General features: G+C 46.2%; 1 long non-coding RNA gene across 1 annotated transcript in view; it reads right to left on the bottom strand.

Annotated features, from left to right (window-relative positions):
* LOC143519681 (uncharacterized) overlaps positions 1 to 19,010 on the bottom strand; it is a 105,129-nt gene that overhangs the window by 53,990 nt on the left and 32,129 nt on the right. The gene's annotated exons all lie outside the window — the stretch shown is intronic.

The following is a 19,010-nucleotide window of genomic DNA, read 5'->3' on the forward strand; positions in this document are numbered from 1 at the left end:
GGGGGGGGGGGGCTCCCCGCAAAAGCCCCCCCCACCCCAATCAATACATCAATATGCATTTAAAGACCGAGGGCCCAGGCCTCTAATAGGGATTACAGAGAGCTCGCCAGCATCACCCTCAACAAATCAATTAACAAATGATATGTACTCCATTGATAACGTGTTCTTTGTGCTCCTTCGTTTAACGTTAGCTCCTTGCATGTGGACAGGGAGAGTTAAGCATTGCATTCTGGGACAACCCGGAAGCAGACGAGCTTGCCCCATCCAAGAAGCGTCTTCTCGGCTGCTTGGGCCACGCTCCGATCCGCTGCGACTCCCTCGGCCCGACCGAAGGGCGTCCAATCAAAAATACACGAGCTTATGTTGGGCATTGTTATTGAAAGGCGGGCAAGACAATGGGGTGTGATTTGCAGGCAGGGGAGTCTCAGAGAGGTGCGGCTAATCCCCTCTGGCAGCCCGGCTCGGTCCCTCCGGTGTGGTGCGTCAGATAACACGCAGGACGACGGGCGTCTCTCTCACACCCCCTTCCAGCAGCACTCACGCACAGCCAGGACAAGCAGCGGGCATGGGGCACTTTAACGGGGATTAATCGCTGCTACTTTGGCTCGTGTGTGTGGAAGGATGTTTCCTCTGTGGGTGGACGCTTGGACACGGGAGAAACGCAAGAGAACCACAAGGCCCTGCACTGCACTGGTTAAACACAAACAGCTGGACACGTTTTTACTTTTTCTCTATTTATTACTTTTTCATACAGGAAAAACAAAATGATGAAGTACAGAGGAGGCTTATAATGCTTTCTAATCACATGAATTAGGAAACAGGGCAAAATAAAAGACCTTGTTTCCCAAGAAGTATTTCTTCATAGTTTAATATAATGTATATCTGAGATGTAATGCAAAATAAAATATCTCATATAATCTAAACCAAATATATACAGAAGGAAAAAGGGTTTGTTCAAGAGCACTGATGAGGAATCTCATATGTGTTAAGACTTTATGGAAATTATTCTGCATGGAACTGCTTTGTAAGCAGAAGTTAAAGAAATGCCTCAGTTCTGAAACACAAACCAAAAGGCTTTTATTATTATTCTTATTATCATTATTTTATTTATTTTTTATTATTGTTATTTAGGACAATTGTTTCATTAAAGGAGGTATTTCTTTCCCACTTAAATGTCTTGCAAATTACATAATTGGATTAATATTCCACTGTGTTCTCTGCTATCATAGTACGCAGACAAGAAGTCTTTTATTCCATCTTACTGGACAAAGCAAACATCATCCATATGGACGCTATTAAAAATGCTAATAATATTTACAGAAACTAAATGACCAAATCAATGCAGCCTGCTTGACAGACGAGCTCTGATTTATCAGCCAGTGATAAACTCCTCTGCAGCTGCTGCTATTTGGCTGACAGGAATTCAGACTAAAGTCAAAACAGCGCAAAGACGTCTTTCAGCAAATGGAAATCTGTAATCAGCTGCGATTTGTGTAGCATAAAGATGATAAATGGCAAATTTAGCCAGCAGAAAGACTGCATGGTGTGAATGAGAAACAATAAATAAAGAATTTATCTCATATGAATCATAGATTGATACATCTGAATATTTTAAACATTTGTGATGTCACAAAGAGATTCCAAAAAATATCTTAAAACCCAAACAATAGCAGGTCTGACCTTTACACTGATCAAAGACTTCTACACTGTCAAAGAGCATCTTTTATTTGCTGGCCAGAGTAAATAATATTAAACACCCAGGCTAAAATGACCTGGACTTTTTCACTGTTGTGGCATAAAGGTCAACATGGTGCACCCTCTCTCAGGCTGCCTGCGAATACCCCAGCCAGGTATAAACATGAGCAGAAAAGCTAAACAGAACCAACACTTCCACCTTATCAAAGGGAGAGAACAGAAAACACGCGACCGTAGCGCAGTTGTGGCTTCTGAGCGACAGTAGGCAATGATCGCCAGGGTAACTGTACAGGTAATTGCACAGAAGATCAGAAAAATAACAGAATTGAACCCAGAGTGTCCATGCATATGGACAATGTGTTGTTATACACCCCCACCCAGCGGAGCGAGGGGTGGGTGGGCATCCTCCCTGCTGGAGTGGTCTCGAACGGCACACACGGTTGCTTTTCGGTGTTCGCAGGGAGACTGGTGCAAAATTGCATTTTCCTCAACTGCCCAAAGCAAATGAGGCCCAGCCAGGACTCAGCAGAGATTCACACTGCATGAATCCGCAATACATCAACATCAACACGGCAGTGGCAGCCATACTGCTCTAGAAATTACATTTTCCCCCTCGGAGTGGGAGGGAGTGGGGTGAGGTTAGCAGGGGGTACCAGCCAGTAAAAGCTGCAAAATAAAAAGCTTCCCACCATGTGGGGCTAGTGGGTCCATGCGGGTGTGCCACATTTCACCAGCCCCTATGAGCACTCAAAAATAACTACATGTGATTATCCTAAGACTAGTTAACTAGTCTTTAAAATGCAGTGGGTTTTAAGGGTGCTTACAACAGCAGCCATGTTGACAAAGAGGACCTCTGAGAGGTGAAATCCATAACCTAAAATCTGAGATGATTGCTCACACAAGGTACGTACTGTGAGCTCAGAGCTACCTCACAAAACACTGTTACTCTCCGTTGAAATATCAGTCACTTTTTTTAATAAATCAGGCCTGCCTACCTTTTTTTCTACAGTTTAGTAGTGTGATTAACATTTAATCATCAGGGATACATCTGATAGTGACACTGGTGATGGATACATACCAGTTAAAGGCCATCTTGGGTTCTTGAAAATCAGCAGCACCACTGGGCTGAGATGAATATGTAACTCTTCAATCTTTCAAATATTTCAAATATGCTGCTGTCATCATGCTAATATTTAGAAAAATATTAATTTAACCATGTTGACTTTGCAAGGTTTAGCAGGGGTTTTTTTTTGTTGTTGTAAAATATCAGAACATACGGTAATCTGTTATTTGTTGACAGAGGATTGTGAGTTTTCTGACAGGTTCTGATTATTCCTAAGCAAATCAAGGTTGACACCACCCCTACAGCACCACCCCTACAGCACCATCCCTTCCAGAACACTGTGTAGTATCTCTCCTCCTGCGTGGAAGCGATGGTGCTCAATACCATGTCCATCTACATTTAAACAACGAAACAATCAAGGAAGTAACAGCACGGGGACAGCAAGTCAATACAACTATGAAAGATCTCCAATAATCAGCGCAATTAAAGCAGCACAGCCTTCGGCCTGTCCGCCTGCCATATTGACAGTAGCTGCTCTTCATCACGCCATATCAGGCCCCAGAATAAATCATCACCCTAAATGAAAGCGGCGCTATCATTGATGAACACATCACTTACGCCAATGCAGAATTCTCCTGAGCTATGCAAACGATGATTGGTCTAAGACTCAAGTTCGTAAGAGCCCAAGAGACGCCCTGATATTCTGCACGCCCCCCCCCCCCCCCCCCCCCCACCTACACCCCCACCCCTCACCCGCAGTCTGGCCCCAATCTCACCCTTTGTCAGCTGACAAAAACGATCGCTATTAATCAAACGCGAGGGTCAGGGATTCAAAAACAGCCACACGGCGGCGCACATTAAGATATGCAGCCGGCCTGATGAAAATGATTAACGCGGCGGATTAAAATATTGACAGGTTTACAGAGTGGTTTGCCACTACAGAGCAATCCCCCGCACCGTTCTATTTCCTGGCCGAGATCCCTTGTCGACGGTTGCGTGCCGATGGCCTCGCGATCAATGCAGGACTGGCCCACCATCGCGTCGCCGTATATCCCACCGGCGTTACAGGACTGGCCCACCATCGCGTCGCCGTATATCCCACCGGCGTTACAGGACTGGCCCACCATCGCATTGCCGTATATCCCACCGGCGTTACAGGACTGGCCCACCATCGCGTCGCCATATATCCCACTGGCGTTACAGGACTGGCCCACCATCGCGTCGACGTATATCCCACCGGCGTTACAGGACTGGCCCACCATCGCGTCGCCGTATATCCCACCGGCGTTACAGGACTGGCCCACCATCGCGTCGCCGTATATCCCACCGGCGTTACAGGACTGGCCCACCATCGCGTCGCCGTATATCCCACCGGCGTTACAGGACTGGCCCACCATCGCGTCGCCGTATATCCCACCGGCGTTACAGGACTGGCCCACCATCGCGTCGCCGTATATCCCACCGGCGTTACAGGACTGGCCCACCATCGCGTCGCCGTATATCCCACCGGCGTTACAGGACTGGCCCACCATCGCGTCGCCGTATATCCCACCGGCGTTACAGGACTGGCCCACCATCGCGTCGCCGTATATCCCACCGGCGTTACAGGACTGGCCCACCATCGCGTCGCCGTATATCCCACCGGCGTTACAGGACTGGCCCACCATCGCGTCGCCGTATATCCCACCGGCGTTACAGGACTGGCCCACCATCGCGTCGCCGTATATCCCACCGGCGTTACAGGACTGGCCCACCATCGCGTCGCCGTATATCCCACCGGCGTTACAGGACTGGCCCACCATCGCGTCGCCGTATATCCCACCGGCGTTACAGGACTGGCCCACCATCGCGTCGCCGTATATCCCACCGACGTTACAGGACTGGCCCACCATCGCGTCGCCGTATATCCCACCGGCGTTACAGGACTGGCCCACCATCGCGTCGCCGTATATCCCACCGGCGTTACAGGACTGGCCCACCATCGCGTCGCCGTATATCCCACCGGCGTTACAGGACTGGCCCACCATCGCGTCGCCGTATATCCCACCGGCGTTACACCCGAGCGGCTGTTCCAAGTTGAGTCATGCTACGGCATCATGTCCAAACATATTAGCAGCTGCCTGCAGGAACGCTTCTGCAGCCTTGGTGGTGTGCAGCCTATTTCCATAATACTCCTTATTAGACCCCCCCCCCCCCCCCCACACCCATTTGCGGACTTGTTTTAGCCGGATGTGCCATTCCCTCGAGCGCAGGCACTTTGCACGGAGCTGGGGTCAGGCCCGGGTCAGGCCCAGGTCAGGGCCAAATTGGTGAAAGGGAACACGCCTCGCAGCTCGAAATTTATGCAGCCAAGCTGATTTGCATGGCAGCAGGGCGTCAGGCTTTAACGGCGCAGGCTGAGGAAAGACCCCGGTGATTGCTTTTGTGCACGGCCACAACATTTAATAATGGAGTGAAAACATAAACCATATTAGCAAGGTACAGCATGGTATAGCACAGGCACGCTAGAGAACAAAGAAACCCAGGCTGGCAAAAACGACTGAGACTGAGCTTGTTTTTATATTTTGGCTAACCAGGAAACTGTGTTCAATGTTTAGGTTTAGGTTTTGGTCATAAGTCTTTATTCATAATGTTTAACCCACCAATAACGCCAATAACAATATCAGTATAGATTAATAACCACAATACCAATATCAGTATGGATTAATAAACACAATAATAATATCAGTATGGATTAATAACCACAATAACAATATCAGTATGGATTAATAACCACAATACCAATATCAGTATGGATTAATAACCACTTAATCGATTTCCTCAGTGATTCAGCAACATGTTTACTGTGTCCACATCATAGAGATCACAAACAAACTACAATCGTAAAGACATATAACTATAAAGTGCACTCATTAGTACTCTCAGCTGGGGCTGTACACCAGCCATATGCCAGAGTGCGCTCCGTTTCATACGCCGGGATATTTTAACGTCCAATTAAGCCCATTAACAGCTGATTAGAGATTGCCTTGCCTGTGGCAAAAAGGGCCCTCCCAGCACTGGGGCAACGTGAGCTGGCAGGCAGTGGAACGGACTGACCGGGGCTTAACAGGGCGGCTTTTGTCCACACTGACAGGAGACATGAGAGGGCCACTCCTGTTTTATTAATTAGTCCCTTTGAAAGTGAAGCCATGCAGCTTAATACATTAACGCTTTTGTGTTGCTGCTCTATGCGTACGTTCCCCCCCAACCCCCCCCTCCCATCTTTCACTCTCTCTTTCCCTTCCTTTCTCTCTCCCCCTTTCCTCCCTCCATCTCTCCCTCCATCTCTCTCTCTCTGGTTCTGAAAGGCTTTCTTTTGTACAGTGACCTTTGTTTGGCTGCTTACATGAAACATCACTGCTCTGTGTGTACAGTCCGAACAGGCTTTCAGCATCAATTAAACACAAATGAAAACAAATGATTTTAAATAAAGAGAGGGAAAAATATTGTCATGAGCACACAAGTCAAAAGTCCTGCATCGGCTTCATCTCTCCTTCCTGCGAGGTCGTTGTTGTTCCGACTTGCCTTGTTTATTTTGTGGAAGTGACTTAAAATGATGCCTGCAGCTCTCATGTGAGATCATGTTTTGACAAACACATATACAGAGTACATTAGGCAGCACTTTCTAGTGCGGGATTAAATGCTAATGATGATTCTACATATGGCACAAGTGAAAATCGGCTTTGGACCACTAAATCCAATCTAACAGTGATTATCTCTAAGTAGATGAGAAATTAATACTAAATGTTATGCTGGAATGATAACAGTGCTATTGAGCACTAAGGATGATGAACGTGAGTGATGTCCACTGGCTGTTTGCCTGTGTTTGCCACAGGGCCCAAATGTGCTTATACACATGGCTTCCAGCACAATGTTGAGACCTGCTTTTAGAGATTCGGGTTTGAGTCAAAGCTGTGCCACGTGCCCTCCACAGCCCCTCCTCAAACACACAACTGGATGTGTTCTCCTAGGGTGGAAGTGTCCCTCTCTCTTCTGTGTGTGGGCCAGGTCACGTGTGCGCTCTTCCAAGCCTCCTGTAGGACTGTTCACCGAGGATCTCTGTACGCCCCTCCGATAGGCATAACATTAACAACTGGTTACCATATATTGGTTATGAGGAATTAGTTTTCCATTTTAGCATAAACTGTCAAATGTGCTGACAATGGCAGAAAAACATGACGAAACAAACAGAATATGTTAATAAGATATTCAAATGAGCCAACGCTGAAGAACATGAAAGTTCTGTCATAGTGCATTACAAACAGAAAGCATTGTGGATGCTTCATCTTGGTCAGTAGATCAGATATGTATCTTTCTTTCCCATGGGGCTTTGGCTTACCCAGTAGTGACTTCTCCACCACCATTACTGAGATACTGCAGTCTATCTATCATACATTCAACAAAACCGTCTCTTACATCCAGACTAGAACTCGCATTTATTTCTCACACATATGGCCACATGCCTGGGAATCTCTTAATTACCTTCTCATAGAAAAAAAAAACGTATTTAATACTATTAATACTGTGAAATGTACAGGTGGCATTGAGGTCATCCGTCTGTTCACCAGAACCAAAGCGAATGTTCTTCCTCACACTCACGACTACTCACCCCCCATCCCCAACCCTACACGCCCCCCCGCCTCCTCAGCCCTCACCAGCTTCTCATATAACAATGCAAATTAGACAAACTAAATCAACCTCACTACCTCTACCACAGCAAACGCCACACCAGCCCTGTCAAAGATCATTTTGACTGATGTGATGATAACGATAAGGTGAAACGGGCATGAGAAGAAGTCAGCGCGGTGTTAAATCCCCTCTTGAGGCGGGAAAACAAAGGGAGGAACTAGCTCAGGACCCGGCAAAGAGGTGCGGGAAGAAAAACAAGCGGACGAGTCGCGTCTCCATGTCCACGCAGCCCCCCCCCCCCCCCCCCCCCCCCCCGAAAGACGGAAAAATGACATGTGCGATGCGACCTCAACAGAAGCTGGAATATCTGCACGCGGATAGTGTGGCGGTGAGGCCTCGGGCCGCCGTAGGTAGGAAATTGACTCGGAGGGGAAGGCCACCCGCCGTTCGTGTGCGGCCCGGAAAAAAAAAAAACGCTCTTTGTTCCAGCTCTGGCTGGCCTGGATCAGCTCAGCGTCGGGAGGGGGGGAGCCACCACGCGGCTGTCGGGTGGAGGCCCCGCCCGCACCACCTCTACTGCTGGGGCATATACAAATCACAGCTGCCTCGGTGACACCAAAGTGGAACAGAGCAAGTTACAGCGGTTAAAATACACCTTGTCCTTGTGTTTAAAAAAAGGGGGCTTAGGAGGGACTTGCTAAGACTGGTTTGGATTAGTAAAGGCAATTCAAAGCTGGCAACAACAGCATACATAATGCTCTTCATTATTCTAAGCAAGTGGGGGAAATTAAATTCTCTTATATAATTCGCTCTTTGATTAGTCACCGGCTAAGAGGACAATGTGCAGTATATAGAGGGCATCTAGTCATACAGAAAAGAAAAAAATAGTTCAGTTCAATTTTATTTCAAATTGCCCTTAAAGCACAAATATAAAGCATGATATCTCACGGTGAATAACAGTGTCCCATGGTCATCCTGTGGGTTATTTAAGGTTAACACAAAGTTACCTTTATGGTTCATTTCAAGTAGTCAGGAAGGTGTATATGTATGCCCCAGGCACATTTCACAATTAAAGTCATGTGAGTATAAATATGAAAAATAGAAAAACTGAAGGTGAAACGAAAGCTGATGAAACTGGTAAGGAAAGACTACTTTAAATTTGTAATTTTTTAGACCAGGGAAAAACAGCATTTGAATCCAAGCCCCATGACACACACCAGTAGATGAATTGGATTTGATTAATTTCATCTATATTTTCAGGTCTCCTTTGAATAATACATTAATGCTTGTGAAATCATGGTAACTTGGGGGGTGGGTTTAAGGCACCTCATGAAAGAGCGATGTGTGCAAAATCTGCAAATCTACAGAAAATATTTATGTAAATTTATGCAAAATTACAAACTCTTTATATTTACAACTAGTAACAAAATAAATTGATGCCCACAAAAAAAAAAAAAGAAAAAAAAACCCATTGACTTACCAGGCAGAGTGAACAGTCACAGGAAAATGCAATTAAAGACAGCTTTAATAGAATCTTTAAACGTATGTAAGCAACTTGTACTATTTACACAGGGTTTAATTAGAACTGCAGGAAGGGAAAAGGTGTTTTGTGTGTGTGTGTGTGTGTGTGTGTGTGTGTGTGTGTGTGTGTGTGTGTGTGTGTGTGTGTGTGTGTGTGTGTGTGTAGTGCTGGGGTACTGCAGCTATAGAGAGTAAAAGAAACAAACCATGAACAGCCATAATCTGGAGCTTGAATCGCAGGTCACCAGGGGCTGCTTGCACTGCCTCCCAGTAAGTGTTGTGGTGTCAACTCCTTTACACACTCACCATTCATCTTACCCGGGCAACGGATCCGGGGGGGGGGGGGGCACAAAAACAATGGCTGAATGTATGTTTAGGGAAATAAATGAAATCTCTGGCCAAAGCGTTCCTCCCCAGATGGCGGATTTCTGACACCAAACTGGGTAACAAATGACACAGGCAGGAGGGCCAAGGAGCGAAGGTTCTCTGATCCGAACGCCCTCTGGACCCGAGCGCACCAACCGCAAGCATTACAGCGGGAGCAGCCGGCCACAGGAGAGAGTCCCTAACACAAACACTGCTGCTCACCACTTTACCCATGCAGTAAGGACAGAGTTAGGCTCCAAGAGCAATATGTGGAGCTCCTTGCCTGAAGCCTCCAAGATCATACGGAGCATCCTGGCTATGAGGCACGCAGTGATGAGTCCCGCCCTTTATTCAGAGCCCCGCCCTTGATTCAGAGCCCCGCCCTTGATTCAGAGCCCCACCCTTTATTCAGAGCCCCGCCCTTGATTCAGGGCCCCGCCCTTTGGCAAAAAGTGCAAATCACCTCCCAAAGCTGACGTGACTCCCGCTAAAAGGTTCATACTCTGGAGTGAACTCCATGTCCACTTGGGTGTGAAGTAACCCTAACTCTGACATTCACGCACTTTAAGAAAAAATCTCATTAACTCTAAATGAACTAATGAATGAAATCTGATTATCATCAAATAATATGTGAAACATATGCACATATTTTATCTGAATTCTCAAATTTGTTTGTTAGAGAAGAAATATTTTTTTTCACATATTTGCATTTCCACACAAGGCTAATGTCATGTGCATACTGGCCTGAAGATGTGTGTGTGTGTGTGTGTGTGTGTGTGTGTGTGTGTGTGTGTGTGTGTGTGTGTGTGTGTGTGTGTGTGTGTGTGTGTGTGTGTGTGTGTGTGCTTGTGTTTTATACAAATTCACAGAAATTCTGACAGTATTTCTCCTGGCAGGTCTCCTGGTTCTGAGGCTGAGAACGGAGGCACCTGATTTTATCGATAATCCCACTCTATCATTTCAAAGGTCCTTGACACCTACCGAGCCTCCTCCTGACTCCATTCCTCTCGGCCGTCTTCAGCGGCCTCGCGGGGGCCCCCGTCCTCCCCCGTCCTCCCCAACGCACTCCCCTTCCTGCCCTGCCACCATAAATTAAAGGCCAGCACCAGGCCTCTCCCCAACAGCTGATATAATTAACCATGTCTTCCTCGCACTTCTCCTATACAGCCCCCTCTTTGTTCCGCAACACTCAGCCCCCGGCACATCTCAGTTTACTGTTAGTCACAGTGCTTTAGCCGGGCGTCTAAATGGGAGTGAGTCAATACCCTGTGTGTAGCATGCCCCCCCCCCCCATCTGTGCCTGGGTACTTCAAGTGGGTAACATGACGTAGGGCTCATGACAGAGACGCATCGCTCGACAGACTCGATATGGTTTCCATACGGGAGCCATTTTTAATGCCGCAGAAGAATGGTGTTTGCAAATATTATCCATGCTGTGCATATGAAATCAGGAATGTGACTCAGAAGACAAGCATCACATAAGAAGTGTCGCAGAGACAAGACACACTTAAGAGCACTGATACCCTTCCTCTCAGATTACGACCAGTATAGCAAATCTGCTCTCAAAATAGCAGAACTGTACAACATACACATAAAAAACTCTAACAATGTAATCTGTAATAATGGTAATGATGCTTAAAATGACACTACCAAAATATTAATAATGGCATACATTTATGGCAGAAATTTTCTAGTCATAGAAATCCAAACTAATAATAGCTAAATGTGAGCAAGCTGCATCTATAAGCTCTATAATAGAAGTCTGGTCTGTGTTCTTCTTCATATCCACCACACTGTATTTGAGACTGAGTCAGTCCATGAAGGTCTTCAGTCATGCAAGTCATTGGATTTTCTAGCTGTGAGTAAGTGAAAGGAACTTGGGGTATAATCCCGAAGATGTTTCATCAGTTCCTGATGAAGCTCCTCAAACGAATGGCAAAACATCTGCTAGAGTATACCGCACGTCCTGTCGCCTGGACGGAGTCCTGCGGTCCTGTGGGCTGATTCAGGAGGGCAGTGTCTTGTTAAAGCCTGCTCCTAAGAGCACTCCTCATTTCCACGGCCTCCCTGTGTCTAATGTTGGCCTGTGTCATTCAGTTACCCAATAATACACCCTGAGCTCAATCTTAGAGCAAAGAATAGGGAAAACGGAGAAAGGGGAGACAGAAAGAAAGAGAGAAAGACAGGGAGGGAGAGGGAAAACAAGAGAGAGAGAGAGAGAGAGAGGAGGAAGGAGGGATATGTTACAAATGTTGACCACTGCCTCAGCACAAAAAATGTGAGGATTAAGTGTGAGTGATGAGGCTGCTTCTCGCTGCGGCGGCCCAGAAGATGAAGTCTGATTCAGTAATGTCATTTAAAAGCGTCCGCGTCAGGCGAGATGTCGGCCCTGGATTAGGGAGCGGAAGCCATCGGCACAGCCGGGGCTGACGTGTGCATCTCAGCGGGCAACGTCTGCAAAACAACAGTGAAAGCACGCAGAGGGTCACTGGAGACGTCCATCACCTTCGCCGTCACTGGGCTCGTCATACTCGATCTGCCTACACGCAGTCTGCATGCTGCACCATGACCTTACGACACGTGGAAACAACCGCAACAGTGTTTCTTCCTGTAGGGTTTGGGGTGGAGGGTGAACTCTGTGCCACAGGGGAGGGACTGGCTCTGGGCTTGTTTAAGGAACAAATCTTCTTGACATCTAATTTTAATCATCATTAGATTTAGACAAATTTCATGAAATACATAAAGGAGCTAGAGAGTCAAATTTTAACAAGGTTCAGAGGAAACATCTCTGAAAGAAAAATGACTTCTGCTGCAAAGAAAATGGACCTGTGGTGTAAAGATTCACACACAGCATTCTAAGTTATCAACATGTTAATAACATCACATTAGTGTAAAACAGCTACAGACATGCGCACTGGGTCTTCTAGCCTCAAACTGTTTGCATTAGTATAGTAATAAATATTGATGCGTGCCTAGAATGACAGCATTATGCAGCTTCAGAGGGATTAGCATGTTTAAAGAAATGAAGCATGTAATGATGCTAGATTCACCTCCATTATTTCCTGCTTGCCACAATTCCTCCATTACGTCCCTGAAGAGGGGACATCAAGCATGCAGCTGACGCCTTTGAAGCGCGTATCGGAAACTGAACTCTGAATGGACCCTCTCTACAATGCTTGACTCTGGGGTCTCCCCAAGTTCTGAGAAGCAAATGACCCTCCGATTAGGCAGCGTACAAAACATGAGGTCAGGCGCCATTTTGCATTTACAACACAAGAAACTTTGAAATTCCCCCACAAACCCTTCGCCCACCCCCCACCACTACCACCACACACATACACACACACACACTCACTCACTCACCCTCTTCCAGAATTTCCAATGGTAATGAGTGAAGTATTTCTCGGTCTGTGTTGGGGTGGTAATTAATGTCCCTGGTTTCAAAGGCAGCTCATTGTGGAAACGCTCATCCTGGCCAAATCCTTCTTTCTGAGTTGGACGGCAGCTTCTTTAAAGTGTAATCGCACTATTGTTGAACCTGAACAGGAGGTGAGAGGCAGCAGACAGTGAGATGGAGTGATGAGGAGGTCAGAAGCAGAAGTGAAGGAGAGATTTGAGTAATTTGAGTAATCCTCCAAAACAAGGATCTGAGCTGCCAATGGGCTCCTCCCTGGTTGCCATATGAAGGATCGGTTGCCACAGCATTCTCAGGATGTCACAGACGGGCAGGGCCGCACAGGAAACAGTACTGACCCAACCCTCAACCTACTCGAACTTACACTAACCATATGACCGGCAAAAAGTGTACGGTTTCAGACACAGCCAGTTGTTTCTAGACCCTGGGTGGTGGTATTATGGTAATGTTTGCATCAACACTAACAAAAGCCATAAAGCTGCGTGTAGAACATCAAGGAGATGAAAGACAAGGCAGCCTTTGTCAACTCAGCATCCTTTAAAAGGAGGGATTTGGAGGCGGGGCCAGTGTTCGCAGGGGCAAGAAGGAAGAGCCTCAAAAGGGCCCGGTGCTCAGAGCCTCCGCTCCAGTGGTTAGACCCCTGCTAATGGGCCACGCTGCTCCCAGGGCACGAGATGTACAACCCAGACACGTTTAGGCTTCTCAAAGGTCAGAAAAGGGTAAGACTGGAGAGGCAGAATGATAGGGTGCCCGTCATAAAAGCACATTATAGGCAAAACGACCAGCACTTCTTGTATGCCATTAGATAAAACATTTCTGATTAGCAGTCTTTGGTCCCCATCAGGTGAGAGATTCATAAAAAGGTCAAGCCCAAGGTGAAATCAATTCACAGCCTGAATTATTATTTAATGGCAATTAAAGGGGTTTTAAGATATCAATTTTTCAAGCACAAAACCTACTGGTGTTTTAAATGAGTGAACAGAAAAAGCTTTAACCAAGGAAATGTATAAGTGTATATATATATATATATATATATATATATATATATATATATATATATATATATATATATGTATATAACTCAGCTCTCACACCATTCCAGTAACTCAGAATGCAGCCATTCATGAACATTTTTTGTAACCAATCACACTTCATCACCACTTCACTGTTACATCTCTAAAATAAGACATTAGCAACAATTCTTTATTTTTCGATGCCCACAATGTGTCAAATAGTGCATAAAGAAATCTTCAAAAAGATTACAAATTACAAGCAATATATAAACCCAGCAATTATAGCACAAAAAAAACAATTTTTCATACCAATATATGTGGTGGCTTTCACATTGACCTGTAGTTAATACCTGTTAAAATATTCAAATAACAATAAAATAAGAATAACAGTAAAAATACATTTACACTACAATTCTTTTCTTCAGACTTGTTAATAGAGAGGCCACATTGTGTGCTGCTGCAGTACTAAATGGATCGAGTATCCTGATTCATATAACAGGCTATTATATGTTACATCTTAATTATCTACAAGAAGCCATTAACTTTGCTATTGTAAAATATTTTCATTATAGAATATAAAAAAATATATAATAGTAACAATTATGCTGATTACCTATGATGACTAAAATTAAGATTCTGAAGGGCTTAGTGGAATCTCCTTATAACATAAAAAAAACATTTTCTATTTATGTTGAAGAAAACAAATGACATCTCTCTTGTTTTCTCTATATCCTTTCATTCCATGCTCCTTTTCATCCCCTCTATCATGCTCGCTCTCTCTCTCTCTCTCTCTCTCTCTCTCTCTCTCTCTCTCTCTCTCTCTCTCTCTCTCTCTGTCCATTTTGCATTTTGTATTCAGAAAAAAACTAATTGTGCAACTAAAATCTGCACCCCCCCCCCCCCTCCCCCTTAAAATGTGTATTTCAAGGACATCATAGCACTAGCCATCATCATGGTCCGGTTCACCTCTCATTTCTCTGATATGCATCTCCTGACCTGTATATAAAATTCATAGTTTCTCAAGTGACATGAGCGAGCCCTGAACAAGAGGAGGGGGGGGGGGGGTATTTCTCCTGACCCGGTCTCCATGGTAACCTTGCACTGATTGGTGGCAGGTGGGCTTTGACATTGAGGGGAGGTGCGAGGGGTCCCTTGCTTTCTTTGTTGAGACTGATATCTTTACATGTAAACTTGCATGTCTGCAGCAGTACACTACCTCTGTCCCTTGTAATCAACTTAATGGGAAGAGAAGGTCATATGGTAAGTGAGGTTTAAATGCAAACAGGGTGAAAAAACAACACCATTCAATCGGTTTAATGTCCCTTAGCCACTTTCATTTTAAGATGATAAAATAATTTCTAATGTCACAAATTACAAATTATTGGTGAAACCCTGAAATGTACCTACCACTGTGTAGGGTACACATGTCTTTAAGGAATAAAACAAGCTTTTCAGTTTTTATTATTTTTTTAATCTGGCCTGCTACGTTTTAACAAAAATGTCCCAAACAAATGACAGCTGAACATGCCTCATAAAATAATGAATAAAAATGAGACAATTGCCGTTTCAGTATTTTCCTTCAAACATGACACCTTAGTTCTATTAGGTGAGCAATACATTCTTTAATGACTATACATCCTTGCAACTAAAATGATCAGCACTCTAAGATAGAAGATAAGATATTAAGATGAATTTAGGTAGGAAAAATTAACACCACACATTCAACACCAACAGTCCACATCATAGTACTGTAGTTGTTCATCTATTGTACCAGCAATAATCAAACTAGACATATTACGTGCAGTATGTAGTGCATTATAGAGGGATGTAAAAACCATCTTACGTGAATACACATCTAAGATGAAGATTAGGACATCTACATGGCATTTTATAGACACTATAATTGGGGCAGGATTCCACCTAGTCCCACAGTGCTGAACTCTAAATGGACAGTCACAAATTCTAGGAGGCAGGTTGTTGCCAGTAATTTCAGATTTTATTAACAATCCCTCTTCTCCAGTCACTGCGAGACTGAATGAAAGCATAAATTGCTAAAGCTGACCGCTAGTACTTGTAAAGGCAATCTGGCAGGGCCCTCTCTCATCAGACCCTCTCACGCCCCAAGCAGGATTAATGATTCCAGGAAAGGTCACATGAAAAATGAGTGACAAACAAATCAAGCAATATTAGCTTGCAGCTTTATCAGAAGGTGACAGAGATGACAGAAAATTCCCCTGAATAATTCTCCACTGCTTTTTGCTGGTTTGGCAGACCAAATCAGAGAGGAGAAAATAAGTCGAGTTGGAAGAAAATAATAAAAAGAAAGAGATTGAGAGACAGAAAAAGAAAAAATAGACAGACAAAGAAAAAGTGAGAGGCAGACAGACAGAAACAGGGTGAGAGACAGGGAGATGGAGAGAGGATGAGAGACATGGGTTAAAGAGGGTGAGAGAGAGAGAGAGAGAGAGAGAATGAGAGACAGAAAGAGAGAGATGGAGAGAGGATGAGAGACAGGAAGACAGTGAGAGGATGAGAAACCGAGGAAGAGAGACGAAGAGAGTTTGAGAGATAGAGAGATGGGGAGAGAGAGAGACAAAGTGAGTTTGAGAAACAATGAGGGGAGATGTGAGAGAGAGACAGAAAGAGATGGAGAAAGAGAGACCAAGAGAGATGGAGAGAGAGAGAGAGAGAGAGGGTGGGGGAAATATTCGCACTGTGACTGTTTGTCTTCTCTCCTGACACTGGAGGTGTAATAATACACATTAATGATGGTGTGTGTGTGTGTGTGTGTGTGTGTGTGTGTGTGTGTGTGTGTGTGTGTGTGTGTGTGTGTGTGTGTGTGTGTGTATTAGTCTATACAGCTAGGAGCAGTCAGTCACTTCAGCTCCCACGAGGTCCCACTGATTTGAGAGACATGAGCATGCAAGCACACACACACACGCACACACACACACACGCACACACACACAAACACACACACACACACACACACACACACACACACACACACACACACACACACCCACCCACCCCTTTCAAGGTCAGGCTTTGGCCCCTACAACTGACCACTGCCTAAGATTCATGAGCTAAAGAAAAAAGAAGAATACAAGAATGGCACAGAACCAGGAAGAAATTTGGAAATAGCAATCCAGAAACAATCACAGGCAAATTTCAAAGCGATTAGACTGGGCGCAGGAGTTTGATGCTATCGCAACTTTCTGACTGCGAGTCGTCCTATAGCCGGGAAAATCAATCACGTCTGCTGCCGGATGAGAGAAGCCACACAAACACGGGACGCGCTGCCTCCTGCTCCACAGACAAATGTTTTGCTCTAAAATGAATTGCCACAGATCTTGCTTTGCCCCTTCCTGCTCCTTCATTGTTGTTTACAGTCTGCCACAAAGTGCCCCGTGCATAAACAGATTCATGAGAATTCATAGATGCCCAAATATCACCCCTTATCTCTGCATCTTCACCTGTGATTCTATGCAACATATCCTGCACATAGAGTCTAGGAGCCACGAGGAAGTTGTGTTTGCTGGCAACACCCCCCCCCCCCAACCCCACCTGGCGGGGTTTTTAAACATGCGCCCGATGCTAGCAGGGTACAGGGCGCCAGGGCTCTTAGCAGCAGCTCTGTGGACATGACCCGTGTGGTGGGCTGTGATTACGCCAGGACGGGCCGGGGAGCGGAGAGGATGTTTAGGGCCCGCGCTGTCTGTTGTGATGCTCTCAGCAGGCGTGAAGCAGTTGGCAGAGAGAACCCAGACTCACCCTGGAACAGAGTGAACCCAGACTCACCCTGGAACAGAGTGAACCCAGACTCACCCTGGAACAGAGAGAACCCAGACTCACCCTGGAACAGAGAGAACCCAGACTCACCCTGGAACAGAGTGAACCCAGACTCACCCTGGAACAGAGAGAACCCAGACTCACCCTGGAACAGAGTGAACCCAGACTCACCCTGGAACAGAGAGAACCCAGACTCACCCTGGAACAGAGAGAACCCAGACTCACCCTGGAACAGAGAGAACCCAGACTCACCCTGGAACAGAGTGAACCCAGACTCACCCTGGAACAGAGAGAACCCAGACTCACCCTGGAACAGAGAGAACCCAGACTCACCCTGGAACAGAGAGAACCCAGACTCACCCTGGAACAGAGTGACTGCACAGAACCGCACAGGGATCTCTGTGAATGGAGTGATGAGGAGAGGGGAGCAGAGGAGAGGAGGAGAGGAGGGGAGGGGAAGAGAGGAGAGGAGGGGAGGAGGAGGAAAGAAGGAGAGGAGAGGAGAAGAGGAGGGGGGAGGAGAGGAGAGAGAGAGAGGAGGGGAGAGGGGGGAAGAGAGGGGAGGAGAGATGGGGAGAGGAGGGGAGAGGGGAGGAGGGGGGAGGAGAGGGGAGGAGAGATGGGGAGAGGGGAGGAGGGGGGAGGAGAGGGGAGGAGAGGAGAGAGAGAGAGGAGGGGAGAGGGGGGAGGAGAGAGGGGGAGAGGAGGGGAGAGGGGAGGAGGGGGGAGGAGAGGGGAGAGAGAGAGGAGGGGAGAGGGGGGAGGAGAGAGGGGGAGAGGAGGGGAGAGGGGAGGAGGGGGGAGGAGAGGGGAGGAGAGGGGAGGAGAGATGGGGAGAGGAGGGGAGAGGGGAGGAGAGGGGAGGAGAGGAGAGAGAGAGAGGAGGGGAGAGGGGGGAGAAGAGAGGGGAGGAGAGAGGGGAGAGGGCGGAGGAGGGGGGGGAGAGGAGGGGAGAGGTCTTTGCCAGGTTAAACGTTTAATTGCTGCCTGTACCCTAGATCCTGAATTGAAATAATGGCAGTTGTCATTGGGATCAATGATGGGTGTGTAGTGGGTTTTGGTGGAGACTTCATGCAGATGCTAACGAAGCAAGTGAAGTCGTGCACACTTGACATGAAAAGCAGCCGGCGGAGTGAAAACTCCCAAAAAATAATTACTGCTGATTACAACACAGAATCAGTCTGGGCACAATGAAGATACGCTTAGAAGGAAGGAAGAAAGTAAAAATCAATCAGTCAATCAATCAATCAACCAATCAATCCCAGGACTTCTACTTTCAGTGAAGTGCTTGCAGTCAAGCTCGGGTGATACTACTGATAAACCCTGATGGTGAATCAGTTTAACAGGGCTAATATTACAGGCCCCTGTTTATCTGCAGGGAGAGAGACTGCTTCACCAACCATCCCAGGGACTCAAACGTCTCCTCTCGGCTTTTGCTCACATTGCTGGAGACGTGAACAGAATCAGCAACGGTTCA

The sequence above is a fragment of the Brachyhypopomus gauderio genome, chromosome 7, assembly GCF_052324685.1.
Source record: "Brachyhypopomus gauderio isolate BG-103 chromosome 7, BGAUD_0.2, whole genome shotgun sequence".
NCBI classification, from domain to species: domain Eukaryota; kingdom Metazoa; phylum Chordata; class Actinopteri; order Gymnotiformes; family Hypopomidae; genus Brachyhypopomus; species Brachyhypopomus gauderio.